This window comes from Corvus brachyrhynchos, unplaced genomic scaffold (genome assembly GCF_000691975.1).
Source record: "Corvus brachyrhynchos isolate BGI_N302 unplaced genomic scaffold, ASM69197v1 scaffold434, whole genome shotgun sequence".
Taxonomy (NCBI): domain Eukaryota; kingdom Metazoa; phylum Chordata; class Aves; order Passeriformes; family Corvidae; genus Corvus; species Corvus brachyrhynchos.
In genome coordinates, this window is record NW_008238372.1 from 2,430,942 (window position 1) to 2,438,514 (window position 7,573).

Consider the following 7,573-nt stretch of genomic DNA (forward strand, 5'->3'; position numbering starts at 1 on the left):
ATTTGAAAGGAAAATATGAGTTATTAGCTTATGGACTAGTTAAAGATAACCACAGAGGGCTATAACTAAGCAAACTCACTTACTTCTACATTTAGTCATGATTTTCATTTTAATAAGATTTAGAAATATTTTCAGTTCTACTAAAAAAGGAGTTGTGGTCCCAGTCAGTTTAAAAACAAAACCAAAGAAAGCAGCATAGCCCCTTGAGATAATAACAATAAAGAAACAAAACCTGGAATAGCTCAAAAAGCATTTTTTTTCCTTTTTTAATGAAAATATGGAAAGAATTTGTGACTATTTGGCTGAAAAACAGTCCAAAGCATTCAAATCTCAGTCTTCTGAAACAAACTGTGAAATATTCTCCATCTTCTCCCTGATTCATATCTGTTTTAAAGATGACAGGTTTGAACCATTCTTCCCCAAATTTTCAGGGAAACTAAAGCTTTGTCACTGTACCCATAATAAAGGGAGATAAACTCAAAGAAGGATAAAGGGACCAGGGGTTAAGAAGGGAAGAGGAGTAGAAGTGGGAAAGCTTTTCAGTAGGTGCCATCAGTCTGGAAACAGGAGAATCAAAAGCCTTGTGAGAACAGGTTTTCCTCAGAAGACTTCATGCCCGATTTGATACTGGAAAGATTCAGATAAATGTTGAATGCTTGTCAAAACCAATCGCTAAACCTTCTGATATTCACTGGCTACCAAGCTTAATGCTCATATCTATAAGCTCACAGTCAGCCATTTTTATCAGGGCAAGCTGCAAAAATTAAATATTTCCCATGAGACACTCAAGAATTGAAAAGGAATTTCTAGTTCTGTAAGTACCATTAAGAAGATACCAGTTGAAAAGCTCTGTTTGTTACCGCACATCTGGGAATGCTCACGATGGAGAAACAAAATCCTGAACATCTGCACGCAACCACTTGTGAAAACATCCACGCTGCTGATACCTATCTATCGCACCCCAAAAATGCAAGGGAATAAGTACAATTTGCTTCATTTGAAGCCATTGACTGCTCCAAGCTGATAATGTGCACGAATATTGTTATCTGGCAAAAAAATGTGCTCTCTCGCATGACCTGTTCTTACAGTACACACACAATTAGCCATTCAGTCTTGATATGCTCATGAATTAAAGCAGCAACTTTCAAAACACTCTGGATGGCTTAACACACACTGAGCTTTAAAGCATAGAATGGGGATTGCATTTTTTTCCCTGCCTGAAGTTACTCTTTTCTCGTGCAGCTCGTTCCTGGGGTTCCAGTAGCATCCAGAAGATGTGAACAAGCCAGCTTTCCCCATTAGGTGGTTCTGTGAACACAGGATCAGTGGGAAAAGGAATTTCCTCTGGATATTTGGGCAGAAGACTGAAGACCTAAGTCAGATGTCTATGAGTTTTTCCAATTTTTTCCACAACTTGGAGTGGGATTAGTCTCCCCCTCTCCTCTGCCCAGGTGAGTTTTTATACTCATATAAGAATATGAAAGCAATGAATTAATTATATTCTACTAAACCCAGCAAGCAAATGGATTGAGACTGGACAGCAGGTTCAAAAGTTATTAGAGAGAAGGAGGGCAGCAGCTGACAAAGATGTTTCTTAGAAGTCCATGCTAGAGTAAGGCATGGAAAAATCCATTCTGTGGGAAGGATTTTAAAGCCCCGTGTATGATTCATGTTTTCTTGAGAGAATACCAGATTTTTCTATTTCAAGCAACATCATCAAAACATAGGGTAGTGATTTTTTTTTTTTTTTTGTGCTGCAGATTTCTCTTTGCATTGCACCTTGCAAACAGAGAAGGTAAAATTCTTGCTGCTTAAAGGACTGTCAGTTAAAGGAAAAATATTTCCTTTCAGAGGGGAGAAGCCAGGAGAAATTTTTTTTTTTTTAATTCACATCTTCATACAGACAAGTTTGTTCCAAACACAGGAGATAGGGTAGGGGAGGAGGGGGCCATGTAAAATAGCTGAAGAGGAAGGCCACGGACGCAGCACGGAACACTTCAGCCGACTGTCTTGAGTGGAAACATGGGCTGGAAGAAGGGCAGAGAGGCTTCTCTCGGTGCTTATTGGTTCTCACAAGAGGAAGCAGCATAACATGACACCCCAGCACTATGGCACTGGAGATACCCACTGAAAGCCTCCAAATAAAGGTGAACTGAACCCCTTTGTGCGTCTGATGTGTGTGCAAAGACAAGACATTAAAGACCATGGCATTAGATTGTAGTGCCAAGATAGGATGGAATGAATTACATACACTGAAATCATAGGAATGGCTGTGCCACACTGTACGTATCATAACCTTGCAGCATGAAAGGGATGAGTCAAGAGGGCTTTTTCATTTCTAAACCTGATTTTCCATTATTTGGGTTAGGAGTCAGAGCCTTTTAGCAAGAGATCTAGGACTCCTCTGGGTTTGGATGCAGGCATGTCTGTGTACACACAACTGCTTCTCATTAAAAAGAAGTGGTAGGAGAAAAGGAAATTTGAAGGAATATCACCATTTCAACAAGGCCTTAAAAAAAAAAAATTAATGATGGTTTCAAAGCTCTGCAGACCTCTCTTTAATAATTGTTACAGTGCAATCCATTAAGTACTGTAATTATGTGGGAAGAAGGTTATCCCTGGTCCTGAGCCAAATACTGATTTCTATTACCTGCTCTGGATGCCAGTGGCTCTCAAGGAGTAGCAACCACATAAACAAAACAAGAATTGAACTACTGGGAGCCAATACCCCCCTGGCCAGAGTCGGTACAAGGAAGGCATCAGGAAGAGCAGAGCTCTCCACACCTCGGGCAATGCACGGTGTCCTCCACATTTTCATCTCCTGACTCCCGCCTGCTTCCAGGCACCGATGAAGAGACGATATCTCTTCTTTCAGACTGCTGGGAGCACGTGTGAGCATGGCTCTTCCCAACCCTGGTGCAAAGGAGGGGCCACAGGGGAGCAGCAGGACCGCAGAGCAGCGGTGGAGCAAGGATGCAGGGTTGCCAAGCAACAGCCTACCACGGGAGGGGGAGTTAAAATGGGATCTAGACTGTGTTTGCTCATGTGGGGCCACAGTAGCCCTCCCTTCTGCTTTTCCCCCTGCTTCCATTGAGTTGTGGGTCTGGATTTCATGAGAAGATTTGGCCGCAAGTGTGTCCTGCACCACGAGCTCCAGTCGGCTCCTCCAGGAGGTTGCACCAGGGAGAACCATAAGAAATATTTCCTTTGCCAACTTGTTGTCATGGATAATGCAGCAGGAGCAGGAGCAGGCTGCTGTAGGTTCTCCAGACAGCCTGCCCCACGACTCGGGAACGCAGAGGGAAACCAGACCTGCTCCATTCGCACATCTGTGTCAGTGATGCTCCATCCTTTGTCTCAGAAACTCAACACAGGGGAGATGTTTTCCTTCGTACCATTCCATGCAACAAATGGAGGCTCTGTGTTATTTCCATCTAAAGTTCTTGTCTTTATTCTGTGAGGACACAAATATTTGAGGGCATGACATCAGAGGAGACCTTCAAAAAAGTCTTAGGCAAGAGCCTAAAAGCTTTCAGCCTTCACTTATTCTGGTGAAGAGGGACCAGTTTGAGAGGGGACGGAATAAACATGAATAAAAACTCCTGACAGATCATGGGGCTGGAGCACAGATGCTGGAAAGACCTTTCTGAAGGCTGACCTCAAGCCTCTCTCTGCAAAGACAATCTACCACCAACCCAGGTCCTCCTGGCCATGCCCCACACCGCAGATTTCACCCAACCCAGCTGCTGGTTCCAGATGCAAAGCCCTGTGCTGCTCTGCCTCGTCCCTGGTGCAACTCAGGGTTTTCAGTTTATCACAAAAATTATGTGTGATTCCCCCCTCTTCTGTTAACCGTTTCTTGCCTGTCCACACTTTATAACCATTAGCAGCAACAAACGGTTCTTGCGGACCACTGCACAAATAATTTTGACTTCATATTGCGTTTTCTATAATTTGTCATTATTTATAGGCAAAGAAAGCAAAAGACTATGAAGGAAACCACATTTTCATTTACTTTTAAGCACAGAAGGTAAGTTTTAACAATGGAAATTGTTCACAGATAAAATAGATATATTCTCTGTGCCTTTCAAGTCACTAAGTCATCCAGGGAAACACAAAAGGCTGTAAAGCAGACACTTATATCTTTCTTTCATCCATCTAGTTTGGTCTCCTGTAATAGTCAAAAGAGAGGAGAAAGCTCATTTGAGAGATGATTCCTCCCGCCTTAAAATGATTGGCCAAGGTAGAACAGAAATCACACCTTGGAAGTTCCCATTTTTCTCTCTCCAAGTATTACGTGGAGAAGCTCCAGTGAATTGCACCATAAACACTTTAAATTAAGCGAGATGAGCAATGTCCAGAGCAGCCAACTGTTGCTGAGGTTTTAAATAGCAGCAAGCCCACAGGCAGGATTTGAAGGCAGCTAATGGAGATCTTGTTTTTTGGGGAGGAAATTCTTATGTGAGAGCAGAAAAGCACTTGACTGTAAGTCTGGCAAACAAGTGGAATTTCATATGCTGGCTGGAGATGGCAAATAACACCAGGTCGTTCATGGGAGAAGTTTGGTAGGGCTGTGTTATGGAGAACTTCAGCAGCAGAGAAGAATAATGTGAGAGAAACAACGGGATATCCTTCCCTGTGAAGGGTCTCACATTAAAATGAAAGCCTGGATAAACATGAGTGACAGCAATACACTGAAGTGGTATTAAAGGAGAAAAATCCAAATTGTCATGTCATCAACTGGTGACCACACATCTGGAGTACTGTGTACCACTTCTGGTCTCCTCAAACCAAGAAGAACTCAGACACACTGGAGTGAGTCTAGTGAAGAACCACAAAAATGGTTATGGACTTGGAGAATCTGATCCATGAGGAAAGACTGAGAGAGCTGTGACTATTTAGACTGGAGAAGGCTCAAGAGGATCTTGGTAATGAGTAAAAATAGTGGATGGGATGGTGTAAAGAAGCTGTAGCCTGACTCTTCTCAGTGGTATTCGGTGAGCAGACAAAAGGCAAAAGAGACAAACAGAAACCAAGCAGCTCCATTTAAAGATGTGGCTTTATATATATATAAATAATGCATTTACTTTTTCAGTGAGGGTAAAAAACACTGGCAGAGGTATTCTAAATAGTGTCCATCCTTGGAGCTATTCAAAATTTGACAGGACACAGTCCTGAGCAACTGCTGTAGTAGTTGACCCTGCTTTGGGCAGCAGGGCTGGTCTAGACCTGCCAAGATCAACCTCATGGATCTGTAGAAAAACCACTGATTTCATTCTCCACAGAGAAGCTGATCTGGTGCAACACAGACTGGTGCTGTGGTATTCCTTGTTCATTCCCTTGGGGACTGTTTTTTGGGTTTAGCTGGGTTTTTTCATTATTTTTTTAAGTATAGCCACCTGTCAAAAGTGGTCTCTTAACCACCAACGCCTATTTTTAGGTAATGGTAGCTCATTTAAAAAGCCTGCATTTACTAACAGTTACCGCAGTCGGGTTTTCTCTGAGCTGAAGTGCTCATAAAGTTTACTGAGTAAACAGAGTCAATATCATCAGTGCAAGAGACAAAATGGACAAGTAAAAAGAGCTTTCCTGCCTTCCCTATAAAGGACTGCAGCTCAGTGGAGAGGGAAGTAGGCTGAAAATGCATTTCCTCCACTATTCTGGAATAGTTCTCCCAAAACCACAGAGCAAGCAAACCCCCCTGTGGCTCCCCACACCTCAGCACACAGAGGTGGGTGGCGTGCAGGCCACAGTCGTGTGCAGGGAAGGACTTTGGCACGTGGCACCTGGCACAGAGTGCCACTGTTTGTCTCCAGAGCAATCAGGGATGCACGTTCCACACATCCTGTTCTATCCACGCTTATCACATCCTTGCTGATTCATCTCTTCCTGAAGCAGACTGTTTCCTCTCTGCCCACCTGACATTCCTCGCACACAGAATCCCTCCCTGCTCCAATCACTCTCCTGCATATCTGGGTCCTGTCTGTTTCTGCTATCTCCTTCTTTGAAATGATGTGACCAGAACACAATGAGCTTAAAGCATTTTTTAGCTGAAGGTTAAGCCTGAAATCTTAAAAAGATACACCTGTCTTGCATAACATCTCCTGTCTTTCCTGCACAGCAATGTGGAGAGAAAAACTTCTTACCATTTTGGTCTCTCTGCTATTGTCCAAAACGTGGATACAAAAAATACAGCTATGTTTAATGAGTTACAGGTCAATAAATTAATCAAGAAGATACTCTATCAAAATAGGTTTATTTAAAGAAAAAAACCTCACAAAATATGCTAGATGCTGAAGTGTACTAACTTTCATAATTAGGTGGAAGTTTAAGGTTGAACAAAATGTTAATTGACATAATGCCTCCTTTTTGGAAAGAGCTGAATTCAGTACATTTGAAACGTTCTGCTGTATGAGTTCAAAATTTCAATACAGTTTCTTAACTAGCATGCTCAAATGACAATAACAATTGTTTCAGAGCAGAAAACCATAGTAATTTCATTTTTTTTCCATGTGAAATTTGGGATTTCCTGCCACTTTACTGAAATTACAGCAGGTTGGCTTTTGTCGTTGGACATTAAATTAAACTTCTGTTTTTCAGTTAGTTTTAATACACATTCCAGGGACTTCACTGTAAGGAGCGGTTTTCTAACTGTTTTCCTGTATTTAGGAGTTCTTCCAGACACATAGGAAAAGAAGTCTGGTGATATCACTCGAAGCCCTAACAGATAATTATCATAGACCACGGCACAGACAGATCTCTGCCCTCGGAATTTGCAAAAGTGATCAGCAGCTATTTCAGGTCATGACTGATGGGAGCTGGCAAAGCTTTGTGGGAAAATGGCAAAATGCCTACATGTACACGTCCTGCTCGAGTGCCACAGACTTTTCACATAAGGAATTATCAGATCCCCCTAAACAACATTTACAAGATGAGGGAGGGGTGATGGGGGCAGGGAGTGGTGAGAGCTCATTTGTCTTCAATAGTTAATATTAGCAAATGAGTTCTCAACAAGTCAATACTTCCTAATCATGAGACAGAATTTTTCTCTGTGCGTTGGAAGTCTGCCTCAATCATTTCTTGTACCCAATGCCCTTCCACGAGTGCAATACACATAACTTAAACATATTTCTAAATTCAGCTTCTTGGAAGAGATGTTTCTCTAAACATTAACAGGAAACTGTTAGAACCCAGCAGAAAAACCAGATACTGCTACCACATATAACCTTCTCAGCACATACAACGCGAACTAAGATCTTCCAAATACCATATAGATTAGTTTTCTTTCCTGTGCAGGGTGGCAAATGAAACAGGGGTAGCTATTTCTCCCGTTTCAGAACACGTCCTTTGGCCAAATGGGGGGGCCGGGAGGACGGCAGGGGAAGAAGATGTCCTTCGTGCCTCCCCCCTCGAAGGATGCTCTGACGTTCGCCGAAAAAGCCGCTCAGTTGCGGGCTGTCCCTTCGCCAGGTGAGCGACTTTGAGCGATCACAGAGCTCGCCCGCCCTTCTCCTCGCGGCTCCCGCAGCCAGCGCGACGCGTCCAACCCCGCCAGGGACCGCCGTGCCCCGGG